The following is a 12,500-nucleotide window of genomic DNA, read 5'->3' as shown; positions in this document are numbered from 1 at the left end:
TTTTAGTATATATGTTTTTTTTTAGTATATATGATTTTAAATGTTTAAAAACATTAAAAACCCTGATTTCCTTCCTTTCTTAATAGGTATTAAATATCCCTATATTAATCTATTGCTACATGTGGAAAATAAGTATGTATTCTTTTCCCTTTTTCCCCCTAAATATCATATACTATTGTCTTGTAATGTGGAGTTTAACGGACTGGCAAATTTGCATGTTAGTGGACTTTGAAAAATGGCGCCGGTACTACTTCCGGGTCCGGCGCCCATAAGACGTCATGACGTAAGCTGACGCCTGGACGAGGACCAATGACATAGGCGCCAGACGTCATGACGCAACGTAATTGATGGACGCTTGGAAATGACGAAAGCGGAAGAGACAGAAGACGCCGACGAAAGGGCGCCAAATTTCAGAGCATTTAAAGAAGATCTAGGAGATGAGAAGACCAGACCACTTGAGAAAGGCTGAGAGTGCCGAAACGCGTCGTGGTATTGCGCTTTTAAGGACGTTTTTACCTGTATTGGATAAAGATATATGATACTATTTTTTTTTATATAATCAAGTTATTTTACAATAAAGAAATTTTATATTGGATCTTGCTTCCTGGAGTAATTTGAAGAAACACTTCCCAGTGCAGACCAAGTATAAACGGTACAGGACGTCTAAAGCTGAAAAATTCTCATCTCCACAAAAGCCCTAAGTCTGAGTCAGCTTTTAAAGTGACTCAGCAATATGTGAGTGTAACCAGTCTCATATTATTATTTTATCTCTTTTATGACAATATTACTCTATGTGTTTGTGCTTTATTGTTCTAGATATTCCCATTTTAACCAAGTTTGGTAATATATTTTTTATTTCTGCATGTTCTGAGTGCTCTCACCACAATTTTATCTTTCACTGTAATGTTGTGAATATAGGTAACTTGGAGAATAGATTAAAATAGAATTGTGGTAGAAATTGAGTAGTTATGTATGGAACAAAGCACTTTTCACTGGTTAATAAATAGATCCCTGTATTTCATTGTGCACATCCACAGTTTTCCACGGAAAAGTAGAAAGCTAAAAGAAAATGTGATTGACTTGGAAAGAGTGTGATGTGGGAGTCACGACCCCTGGTTTACAAGACCAGTGCTCTAACCCCTGAGCTATTGAGCCCTTATTCAACCTTCTTTGGGGGGGTGTCAAAACTCCACATGTGGAACGTTGTCATCCAACTTGCAAGGAAAACCAAGGTTAATTAATCTGGTAGGAAGAAAAAATATTTCTCTTGAAGGACATAGCCAGTTTGCTTCTCTGAAATATGTTGCTGAGAAAAGAAACAATTGGAGAACACACCTAGTGCAGCAGCAATATATCGTCATCCAATTAGTTGTAATGTAGCTGGCGATACCAAGCAAGCTAACGATAGATCGCGGTTGCTTTGAGCAAGAAATAAAGCAGTAATGTCAGAAGTGGGATTCGAACCCACACCTCCAGAGGAGACTGCGACCTGAACGCAGCGCCTTAGACCGCTCGGCCATCCTGACTGGCTTGTGCTTGACCGGCAAGTGAGCGCCGGCTATCGCAGACAGCTTGGAGAGCGACAAATGGAACTTCTGTCATATCCTACTTTAGTCCCTCAGCTCTACTAACAAGGAAGGCAGCCCAATAGCTATGTCTTTTTAGTCCATAGTGTAGAATTTAGAAGATCTGCATTTTTCTCTTGCACGTCTTGAAAGAAAACACATGAATGCGTCTTTTTTGTATGAGATTAGTAATTGAGAGGCAATGAGCCTGAAAAGTCGGTTTTCCTCTTCAAAATCCACTTGATGAAAGACAAAGATAAGCAAGGAGGTAGCTGGCATCTCTTGATGCGCACAGTTCAAAACTTAGCGTTTCAAATAAAAATGACCGCCGATAGCAGAAACCAAACACTGGCCGCCACAGAGGCGTACAACCCGAACGTAGCCTTGAGACCACCGTGCCGGACAGGTCAATCCATAGATATTTTCAGGACAGTGAGGTTTGTTTAATAAGTGGCGCATATGGGCATTCCAAAGGCTGAATTGCAATATCTTCAGCATGTTGTGAATATATGTATCTAGGAGATAATTGAAATTCAACAGAATGTATCCCAGTGGATTGATTCCAACATTCCAACTTGTGATGCGTTGACTCCTGGCTAAGTTACCTCTGTAATTATCAGATGCATGGAACATTCAAGCTTGAGTTCTATTTTCCAAAATAAAAATGGAAAGTGTTCCTTCCTCTGTGAGATTGGTTAGCAGGTGGCAAGTGTCTTTTAACAAAAGTTGTTTTTTTTTCAATCAATCCGTAGACTTTTCCAAGACAGTGAGGTTTGTTTAATGAATGGCTAATACTCCTGATGGTGGAATTGCAATGTTTTCAACATGTTGTGAATATAGGTAACTTGGAGAATAGATTAAAATAGAATTGTGGTAGAAATTGAGTAGTTATGTATGGAACAAAGCACTTTTCACTGGTTAATAAATAGATCCCTGTATTTCATTGTGCACATCCACAGTTTTCCACGGAAAAGTAGAAAGCTAAAAGAAAATGTGATTGACTTGGAAAGAGTGTGATGTGGGAGTCTAAGAGGCCCCAGTGAGTTTTGAACTCACGACCCCTGGTTTACAAGACCAGTGCTCTAACCCCTGAGCTATGGAGCCCTGATTCAACCTTCTTTGTGGGGGTGTCAAAACCCCACATGTGGAACGTCGTCATCCAACTTGCAAGGAAAACCAAGGTTAATTAATCTGGTAGGAAGAAAAAATATTTCTCTTGAAGGACATAGCCAGTTTGCTTCTCTGAAATATGTTGCTGAGAAAAGAAACAATTGGAGAACACACCTAGAGCAGCAGCAATATATCGTCATCCAATTAGTTGTAATGTAGCTGGCGATACCAAGCAAGCTAACGATAGATCGCGGTTGCTTTGAGCAAGAAATAAAGCAGTAATGTCAGAAGTGGGATTCGAACCCACGCCTCCAGAGGAGACTGCGACCTGAACGCAGCGCCTTAGACCGCTCGGCCATCCTGACTGGCTTGTGCTTGACCGGCAAGTGAGCGCCGGCTATCGCAGACAGCTTGGAGAGCGACAAATGGAACTTCTGTCATATCCTACTTTAGTCCCTCAGCTCTACTAACAAGGAAGGCAGCCCAATAGCTATGTCTTTTTAGTCCATAGTGTAGAATTTAGAAGATCTGCATTTTTCTCTTGCACGTCTTGAAAGAAAACACATGAATGCGTCTTTTTTGTATGAGATTAGTAATTGAGAGGCAATGAGCCTGAAAAGTCGGTTTTCCTATTCAAAATCCACTTGATGAAAGACAAAGATAAGCAAGGAGGTAGCTGGCATCTCTTGATGCGCACAGTTCAAAACTTAGCGTTTCAAATAAAAATGACCGCCGATAGCAGAAACCAAACACTGGCCGCCACAGAGGCGTACAACCCGAACGTAGCCTTGAGCCTCAAGTAGGACAAGAAAAAAGAGAAAATATTCTAATATATAAGAAAAAAGAACAAAAGGAGAATAATAAGATTGTACCGGCGATTTTTAATTTTAGTTCCCATAGTAAAAAGTTACAAAAAATTATGAAGACAAACTGGCATATTCTTGAACAAGATGAGAGCCTACAACAATATTTAGGGACACAACCAAAATTGATATTTAGAGGAGCGAAGAATATTAAACAAACTTTGACCTCAAGTTTTCTGGATAAAGAAAAAAATTCTCAAGGTGTATCCATGTTTAAAAGGGAAAAAGGTTTCTACTACTGTGGAAGATGTAGAGGGTGTGCCCTAAGAAAAAATAAGAATAAAAAAGTCACCCATTTTACCTCGTTTCAGAACAAAAAAACACATGAGATTAAATCATTTATTACATGTAACTCAAAAAATGTGATATATATGATAATATGTCCTTGTGGCATACAATATATTGGGAAGACGTCGAGATTACTGAAGATAAGAATGAGGGAGCATGTGTATAATATAAATAGGAAATTCACTTTGCACAATGTCTCTAAACATTTTCTAGAGGTACATGGAGGGAATATAAATGGTTTTGAATTTATAGGAATAGAGGCCGTAAAAATCCATTGGAGAGGGGGAGATATAGATAGTCTCCTCAGCAGAAATGAGATGAAATGGATTTTTAATTTGGAATCATTATCCCCCCATGGCCTCAATATCGACTTCGAGATTAATTCATGTATATAATTTTAAAAAAAATTTTAGATGTGCTTTTTTAGTATATATGTTTTTTTTTAGTATATATGATTTTAAATGTTTAAAAACATTAAAAACCCTGATTTCCTTCCTTTCTTAATAGGTATTAAATATCCCTATATTAATCTATTGCTACATGTGGAAAATAAGTATGTATTCTTTTCCCTTTTTCCCCCTAAATATCATATACTATTGTCTTGTAATGTGGAGTTTAACGGACTGGCAAATTTGCATGTTAGTGGACTTTGAAAAATGGCGCCGGTACTACTTCCGGGTCCGGCGCCCATAAGACGTCATGACGTAAGCTGACGCCTGGACGAGGACCAATGACGTAGGCGCCAGACGTCATGACGCAACGTAATTGATGGACGCTTGGAAATGACGAAAGCGGAAGAGACAGAAGACGCCGACGAAAGGGCGCCAAATTTCAGAGCATTTAAAGAAGATCTAGGAGATGAGAAGACCAGACCACTTGAGAAAGGCTGAGAGTGCCGAAACGCGTCGTGGTATTGCGCTTTTAAGGACGTTTTTACCTGTATTGGATAAAGATATATGATACTATTTTTTTTTATATAATCAAGTTATTTTACAATAAAGAAATTTTATATTGGATCTTGCTTCCTGGAGTAATTTGAAGAAACACTTCCCAGTGCAGACCAAGTATAAACGGTACAGGACGTCTAAAGCTGAAAAATTCTCATCTCCACAAAAGCCCTAAGTCTGAGTCAGCTTTTAAAGTGACTCAGCAATATGTGAGTGTAACCAGTCTCATATTATTATTTTATCTCTTTTATGACAATATTACTCTATGTGTTTGTGCTTTATTGTTCTAGATATTCCCATTTTAACCAAGTTTGGTAATATATTTTTTATTTCTGCATGTTCTGAGTGCTCTCACCACAATTTTATCTTTCACTGTAATGTTGTGAATATAGGTAACTTGGAGAATAGATTAAAATAGAATTGTGGTAGAAATTGAGTAGTTATGTATGGAACAAAGCACTTTTCACTGGTTAATAAATAGATCCCTGTATTTCATTGTGCACATCCACAGTTTTCCACGGAAAAGTAGAAAGCTAAAAGAAAATGTGATTGACTTGGAAAGAGTGTGATGTGGGAGTCACGACCCCTGGTTTACAAGACCAGTGCTCTAACCCCTGAGCTATTGAGCCCTTATTCAACCTTCTTTGGGGGGGTGTCAAAACTCCACATGTGGAACGTTGTCATCCAACTTGCAAGGAAAACCAAGGTTAATTAATCTGGTAGGAAGAAAAAATATTTCTCTTGAAGGACATAGCCAGTTTGCTTCTCTGAAATATGTTGCTGAGAAAAGAAACAATTGGAGAACACACCTAGTGCAGCAGCAATATATCGTCATCCAATTAGTTGTAATGTAGCTGGCGATACCAAGCAAGCTAACGATAGATCGCGGTTGCTTTGAGCAAGAAATAAAGCAGTAATGTCAGAAGTGGGATTCGAACCCACACCTCCAGAGGAGACTGCGACCTGAACGCAGCGCCTTAGACCGCTCGGCCATCCTGACTGGCTTGTGCTTGACTGGCAAGTGAGCGCCGGCTATCGCAGACAGCTTGGAGAGCGACAAATGGAACTTCTGTCATATCCTACTTTAGTCCCTCAGCTCTACTAACAAGGAAGGCAGCCCAATAGCTATGTCTTTTTAGTCCATAGTGTAGAATTTAGAAGATCTGCATTTTTCTCTTGCACGTCTTGAAAGAAAACACATGAATGCGTCTTTTTTGTATGAGATTAGTAATTGAGAGGCAATGAGCCTGAAAAGTCGGTTTTCCTCTTCAAAATCCACTTGATGAAAGACAAAGATAAGCAAGGAGGTAGCTGGCATCTCTTGATGCGCACAGTTCAAAACTTAGCGTTTCAAATAAAAATGACCGCCGATAGCAGAAACCAAACACTGGCCGCCACAGAGGCGTACAACCCGAACGTAGCCTTGAGACCACCGTGCCGGACAGGTCAATCCATAGATATTTTCAGGACAGTGAGCTTTGTTTAATAAGTGGCGCATATGGGCATTCCAAAGGCTGAATTGCAATATCTTCAGCATGTTGTGAATATATGTATCTAGGAGATAATTGAAATTCAACAGAATGTATCCCAGTGGATTGATTCCAACATTCCAACTTGTGATGCGTTGACTCCTGGCTAAGTTACCTCTGTAATTATCAGATGCATGGAACATTCAAGCTTGAGTTCTATTTTCCAAAATAAAAATGGAAAGTGTTCCTTCCTCTGTGAGATTGGTTAGCAGGTGGCAAGTGTCTTTTAACAAAAGTTGTTTTTTTTCAATCAATCCGTAGACTTTTCCAAGACAGTGAGGTTTGTTTAATGAATGGCTAATACTCCTGATGGTGGAATTGCAATGTTTTCAACATGTTGTGAATATAGGTAACTTGGAAAATAGATTAAAATAGAATTGTGGTAGAAATTGAGTAGTTATGTATGGAACAAAGCACTTTTCACTGGTTAATAAATAGATCCCTGTATTTCATTGTGCACATCCACAGTTTTCCACGGAAAAGTAGAAAGCTAAAAGAAAATGTGATTGACTTGGAAAGAGTGTGATGTGGGAGTCACGACCCCTGGTTTACAAGACCAGTGCTCTAACCCCTGAGCTATTGAGCCCTTATTCAACCTTCTTTGGGGGGGTGTCAAAACTCCACATGTGGAACGTTGTCATCCAACTTGCAAGGAAAACCAAGGTTAATTAATCTGGTAGGAAGAAAAAATATTTCTCTTGAAGGACATAGCCAGTTTGCTTCTCTGAAATATGTTGCTGAGAAAAGAAACAATTGGAGAACACACCTAGTGCAGCAGCAATATATCGTCATCCAATTAGTTGTAATGTAGCTGGCGATACCAAGCAAGCTAACGATAGATCGCGGTTGCTTTGAGCAAGAAATAAAGCAGTAATGTCAGAAGTGGGATTCGAACCCACACCTCCAGAGGAGACTGCGACCTGAACGCAGCGCCTTAGACCGCTCGGCCATCCTGACTGGCTTGTGCTTGACTGGCAAGTGAGCGCCGGCTATCGCAGACAGCTTGGAGAGCGACAAATGGAACTTCTGTCATATCCTACTTTAGTCCCTCAGCTCTACTAACAAGGAAGGCAGCCCAATAGCTATGTCTTTTTAGTCCATAGTGTAGAATTTAGAAGATCTGCATTTTTCTCTTGCACGTCTTGAAAGAAAACACATGAATGCGTCTTTTTTGTATGAGATTAGTAATTGAGAGGCAATGAGCCTGAAAAGTCGGTTTTCCTCTTCAAAATCCACTTGATGAAAGACAAAGATAAGCAAGGAGGTAGCTGGCATCTCTTGATGCGCACAGTTCAAAACTTAGCGTTTCAAATAAAAATGACCGCCGATAGCAGAAACCAAACACTGGCCGCCACAGAGGCGTACAACCCGAACGTAGCCTTGAGACCACCGTGCCGGACAGGTCAATCCATAGATATTTTCAGGACAGTGAGGTTTGTTTAATAAGTGGCGCATATGGGCATTCCAAAGGCTGAATTGCAATATCTTCAGCATGTTGTGAATATATGTATCTAGGAGATAATTGAAATTCAACAGAATGTATCCCAGTGGATTGATTCCAACATTCCAACTTGTGATGCGTTGACTCCTGGCTAAGTTACCTCTGTAATTATCAGATGCATGGAACATTCAAGCTTGAGTTCTATTTTCCAAAATAAAAATGGAAAGTGTTCCTTCCTCTGTGAGATTGGTTAGCAGGTGGCAAGTGTCTTTTAACAAAAGTTGTTTTTTTTCAATCAATCCGTAGACTTTTCCAAGACAGTGAGGTTTGTTTAATGAATGGCTAATACTCCTGATGGTGGAATTGCAATGTTTTCAACATGTTGTGAATATAGGTAACTTGGAAAATAGATTAAAATAGAATTGTGGTAGAAATTGAGTAGTTATGTATGGAACAAAGCACTTTTCACTGGTTAATAAATAGATCCCTGTATTTCATTGTGCACATCCACAGTTTTCCACGGAAAAGTAGAAAGCTAAAAGAAAATGTGATTGACTTGGAAAGAGTGTGATGTGGGAGTCACGACCCCTGGTTTACAAGACCAGTGCTCTAACCCCTGAGCTATTGAGCCCTTATTCAACCTTCTTTGGGGGGGTGTCAAAACTCCACATGTGGAACGTTGTCATCCAACTTGCAAGGAAAACCAAGGTTAATTAATCTGGTAGGAAGAAAAAATATTTCTCTTGAAGGACATAGCCAGTTTGCTTCTCTGAAATATGTTGCTGAGAAAAGAAACAATTGGAGAACACACCTAGTGCAGCAGCAATATATCGTCATCCAATTAGTTGTAATGTAGCTGGCGATACCAAGCAAGCTAACGATAGATCGCGGTTGCTTTGAGCAAGAAATAAAGCAGTAATGTCAGAAGTGGGATTCGAACCCACACCTCCAGAGGAGACTGCGACCTGAACGCAGCGCCTTAGACCGCTCGGCCATCCTGACTGGCTTGTGCTTGACTGGCAAGTGAGCGCCGGCTATCGCAGACAGCTTGGAGAGCGACAAATGGAACTTCTGTCATATCCTACTTTAGTCCCTCAGCTCTACTAACAAGGAAGGCAGCCCAATAGCTATGTCTTTTTAGTCCATAGTGTAGAATTTAGAAGATCTGCATTTTTCTCTTGCACGTCTTGAAAGAAAACACATGAATGCGTCTTTTTTGTATGAGATTAGTAATTGAGAGGCAATGAGCCTGAAAAGTCGGTTTTCCTCTTCAAAATCCACTTGATGAAAGACAAAGATAAGCAAGGAGGTAGCTGGCATCTCTTGATGCGCACAGTTCAAAACTTAGCGTTTCAAATAAAAATGACCGCCGATAGCAGAAACCAAACACTGGCCGCCACAGAGGCGTACAACCCGAACGTAGCCTTGAGCCTCAAGTAGGACAAGAAAAAAGAGAAAATATTCTAATATATAAGAAAAAAGAACAAAAGGAGAATAATAAGATTGTACCGGCGATTTTTAATTTTAGTTCCCATAGTAAAAAGTTACAAAAAATTATGAAGACAAACTGGCATATTCTTGAACAAGATGAGAGCCTACAACAATATTTAGGGACACAACCAAAATTGATATTTAGAGGAGCGAAGAATATTAAACAAACTTTGACCTCAAGTTTTCTGGATAAAGAAAAAAATTCTCAAGGTGTATCCATGTTTAAAAGGGAAAAAGGTTTCTACTACTGTGGAAGATGTAGAGGGTGTGCCCTAAGAAAAAATAAGAATAAAAAAGTCACCCATTTTACCTCGTTTCAGAACAAAAAAACACATGAGATTAAATCATTTATTACATGTAACTCAAAAAATGTGATATATATGATAATATGTCCTTGTGGCATACAATATATTGGGAAGACGTCGAGATTACTGAAGATAAGAATGAGGGAGCATGTGTATAATATAAATAGGAAATTCACTTTGCACAATGTCTCTAAACATTTTCTAGAGGTACATGGAGGGAATATAAATGGTTTTGAATTTATAGGAATAGAGGCCGTAAAAATCCATTGGAGAGGGGGAGATATAGATAGTCTCCTCAGCAGAAATGAGATGAAATGGATTTTTAATTTGGAATCATTATCCCCCCATGGCCTCAATATCGACTTCGAGATTAATTCATGTATATAATTTTAAAAAAAATTTTAGATGTGCTTTTTTAGTATATATGTTTTTTTTTAGTATATATGATTTTAAATGTTTAAAAACATTAAAAACCCTGATTTCCTTCCTTTCTTAATAGGTATTAAATATCCCTATATTAATCTATTGCTACATGTGGAAAATAAGTATGTATTCTTTTCCCTTTTTCCCCCTAAATATCATATACTATTGTCTTGTAATGTGGAGTTTAACGGACTGGCAAATTTGCATGTTAGTGGACTTTGAAAAATGGCGCCGGTACTACTTCCGGGTCCGGCGCCCATAAGACGTCATGACGTAAGCTGACGCCTGGACGAGGACCAATGACGTAGGCGCCAGACGTCATGACGCAACGTAATTGATGGACGCTTGGAAATGACGAAAGCGGAAGAGACAGAAGACGCCGACGAAAGGGCGCCAAATTTCAGAGCATTTAAAGAAGATCTAGGAGATGAGAAGACCAGACCACTTGAGAAAGGCTGAGAGTGCCGAAACGCGTCGTGGTATTGCGCTTTTAAGGACGTTTTTACCTGTATTGGATAAAGATATATGATACTATTTTTTTTTATATAATCAAGTTATTTTACAATAAAGAAATTTTATATTGGATCTTGCTTCCTGGAGTAATTTGAAGAAACACTTCCCAGTGCAGACCAAGTATAAACGGTACAGGACGTCTAAAGCTGAAAAATTCTCATCTCCACAAAAGCCCTAAGTCTGAGTCAGCTTTTAAAGTGACTCAGCAATATGTGAGTGTAACCAGTCTCATATTATTATTTTATCTCTTTTATGACAATATTACTCTATGTGTTTGTGCTTTATTGTTCTAGATATTCCCATTTTAACCAAGTTTGGTAATATATTTTTTATTTCTGCATGTTCTGAGTGCTCTCACCACAATTTTATCTTTCACTGTAATGTTGTGAATATAGGTAACTTGGAGAATAGATTAAAATAGAATTGTGGTAGAAATTGAGTAGTTATGTATGGAACAAAGCACTTTTCACTGGTTAATAAATAGATCCCTGTATTTCATTGTGCACATCCACAGTTTTCCACGGAAAAGTAGAAAGCTAAAAGAAAATGTGATTGACTTGGAAAGAGTGTGATGTGGGAGTCACGACCCCTGGTTTACAAGACCAGTGCTCTAACCCCTGAGCTATTGAGCCCTTATTCAACCTTCTTTGGGGGGGTGTCAAAACTCCACATGTGGAACGTTGTCATCCAACTTGCAAGGAAAACCAAGGTTAATTAATCTGGTAGGAAGAAAAAATATTTCTCTTGAAGGACATAGCCAGTTTGCTTCTCTGAAATATGTTGCTGAGAAAAGAAACAATTGGAGAACACACCTAGTGCAGCAGCAATATATCGTCATCCAATTAGTTGTAATGTAGCTGGCGATACCAAGCAAGCTAACGATAGATCGCGGTTGCTTTGAGCAAGAAATAAAGCAGTAATGTCAGAAGTGGGATTCAAACCCACACCTCCAGAGGAGACTGCGACCTGAACGCAGCGCCTTAGACCGCTCGGCCATCCTGACTGGCTTGTGCTTGACTGGCAAGTGAGCGCCGGCTATCGCAGACAGCTTGGAGAGCGACAAATGGAACTTCTGTCATATCCTACTTTAGTCCCTCAGCTCTACTAACAAGGAAGGCAGCCCAATAGCTATGTCTTTTTAGTCCATAGTGTAGAATTTAGAAGATCTGCATTTTTCTCTTGCACGTCTTGAAAGAAAACACATGAATGCGTCTTTTTTGTATGAGATTAGTAATTGAGAGGCAATGAGCCTGAAAAGTCGGTTTTCCTCTTCAAAATCCACTTGATGAAAGACAAAGATAAGCAAGGAGGTAGCTGGCATCTCTTGATGCGCACAGTTCAAAACTTAGCGTTTCAAATAAAAATGACCGCCGATAGCAGAAACCAAACACTGGCCGCCACAGAGGCGTACAACCCGAACGTAGCCTTGAGACCACCGTGCCGGACAGGTCAATACATAGATATTTTCAGGACAGTGAGGTTTGTTTAATAAGTGGCGCATATGGGCATTCCAAAGGCTGAATTGCAATATCTTCAGCATGTTGTGAATATATGTATCTAGGAGATAATTGAAATTCAACAGAATGTATCCCAGTGGATTGATTCCAACATTCCAACTTGTGATGCGTTGACTCCTGGCTAAGTTACCTCTGTAATTATCAGATGCATGGAACATTCAAGCTTGAGTTCTATTTTCCAAAATAAAAATGGAAAGTGTTCCTTCCTCTGTGAGATTGGTTAGCAGGTGGCAAGTGTCTTTTAACAAAAGTTGTTTTTTTTCAATCAATCCGTAGACTTTTCCAAGACAGTGAGGTTTGTTTAATGAATGGCTAATACTCCTGATGGTGGAATTGCAATGTTTTCAACATGTTGTGAATATAGGTAACTTGGAGAATAGATTAAAATAGAATTGTGGTAGAAATTGAGTAGTTATGTATGGAACAAAGCACTTTTCACTGGTTAATAAATAGATCCCTGTATTTCATTGTGCACATCCACAGTTTTCCACGGAAAAGTAGAAAGCTA

At 39.2% G+C, this 12,500-nt stretch overlaps 6 non-coding genes across 6 annotated transcripts; all 6 read right to left on the bottom strand.

Annotated features, from left to right (window-relative positions):
* Nucleotides 1-1,443: 1,443 nt before the first annotated feature.
* Nucleotides 1,444-1,526, bottom strand: TRNAL-CAG (transfer RNA leucine (anticodon CAG)). Its single transcript has one exon. It is a non-coding gene; the product is annotated as a tRNA-Leu (tRNA).
* Nucleotides 1,527-2,596: 1,070 nt separating this feature from the next.
* Nucleotides 2,597-2,669, bottom strand: TRNAT-UGU (transfer RNA threonine (anticodon UGU)). The gene has a single exon. It is a non-coding gene; the product is annotated as a tRNA-Thr (tRNA).
* Nucleotides 2,670-2,957: 288 nt separating this feature from the next.
* Nucleotides 2,958-3,040, bottom strand: TRNAL-CAG (transfer RNA leucine (anticodon CAG)). Its single transcript has one exon. It is a non-coding gene; the product is annotated as a tRNA-Leu (tRNA).
* Nucleotides 3,041-5,690: 2,650 nt separating this feature from the next.
* On the bottom strand, nucleotides 5,691-5,773 carry TRNAL-CAG (transfer RNA leucine (anticodon CAG)). Its single transcript has one exon. It is a non-coding gene; the product is annotated as a tRNA-Leu (tRNA).
* A 1,403-nt stretch (nucleotides 5,774-7,176) lies between these two features.
* TRNAL-CAG (transfer RNA leucine (anticodon CAG)) lies at nucleotides 7,177-7,259 on the bottom strand. The gene has a single exon. It is a non-coding gene; the product is annotated as a tRNA-Leu (tRNA).
* A 1,403-nt stretch (nucleotides 7,260-8,662) lies between these two features.
* TRNAL-CAG (transfer RNA leucine (anticodon CAG)) lies at nucleotides 8,663-8,745 on the bottom strand. The gene has a single exon. It is a non-coding gene; the product is annotated as a tRNA-Leu (tRNA).
* Between the last annotated feature and the right edge of the window lie 3,755 nt (nucleotides 8,746-12,500).

Source organism: Pelobates fuscus, chromosome 12 (assembly GCF_036172605.1).
Source record: "Pelobates fuscus isolate aPelFus1 chromosome 12, aPelFus1.pri, whole genome shotgun sequence".
NCBI classification, from domain to species: Eukaryota; Metazoa; Chordata; class Amphibia; order Anura; family Pelobatidae; genus Pelobates; species Pelobates fuscus.
Note: the sequence above shows the minus strand (reverse complement) of the source record. Positions and strands in the feature narration are given on the sequence as shown.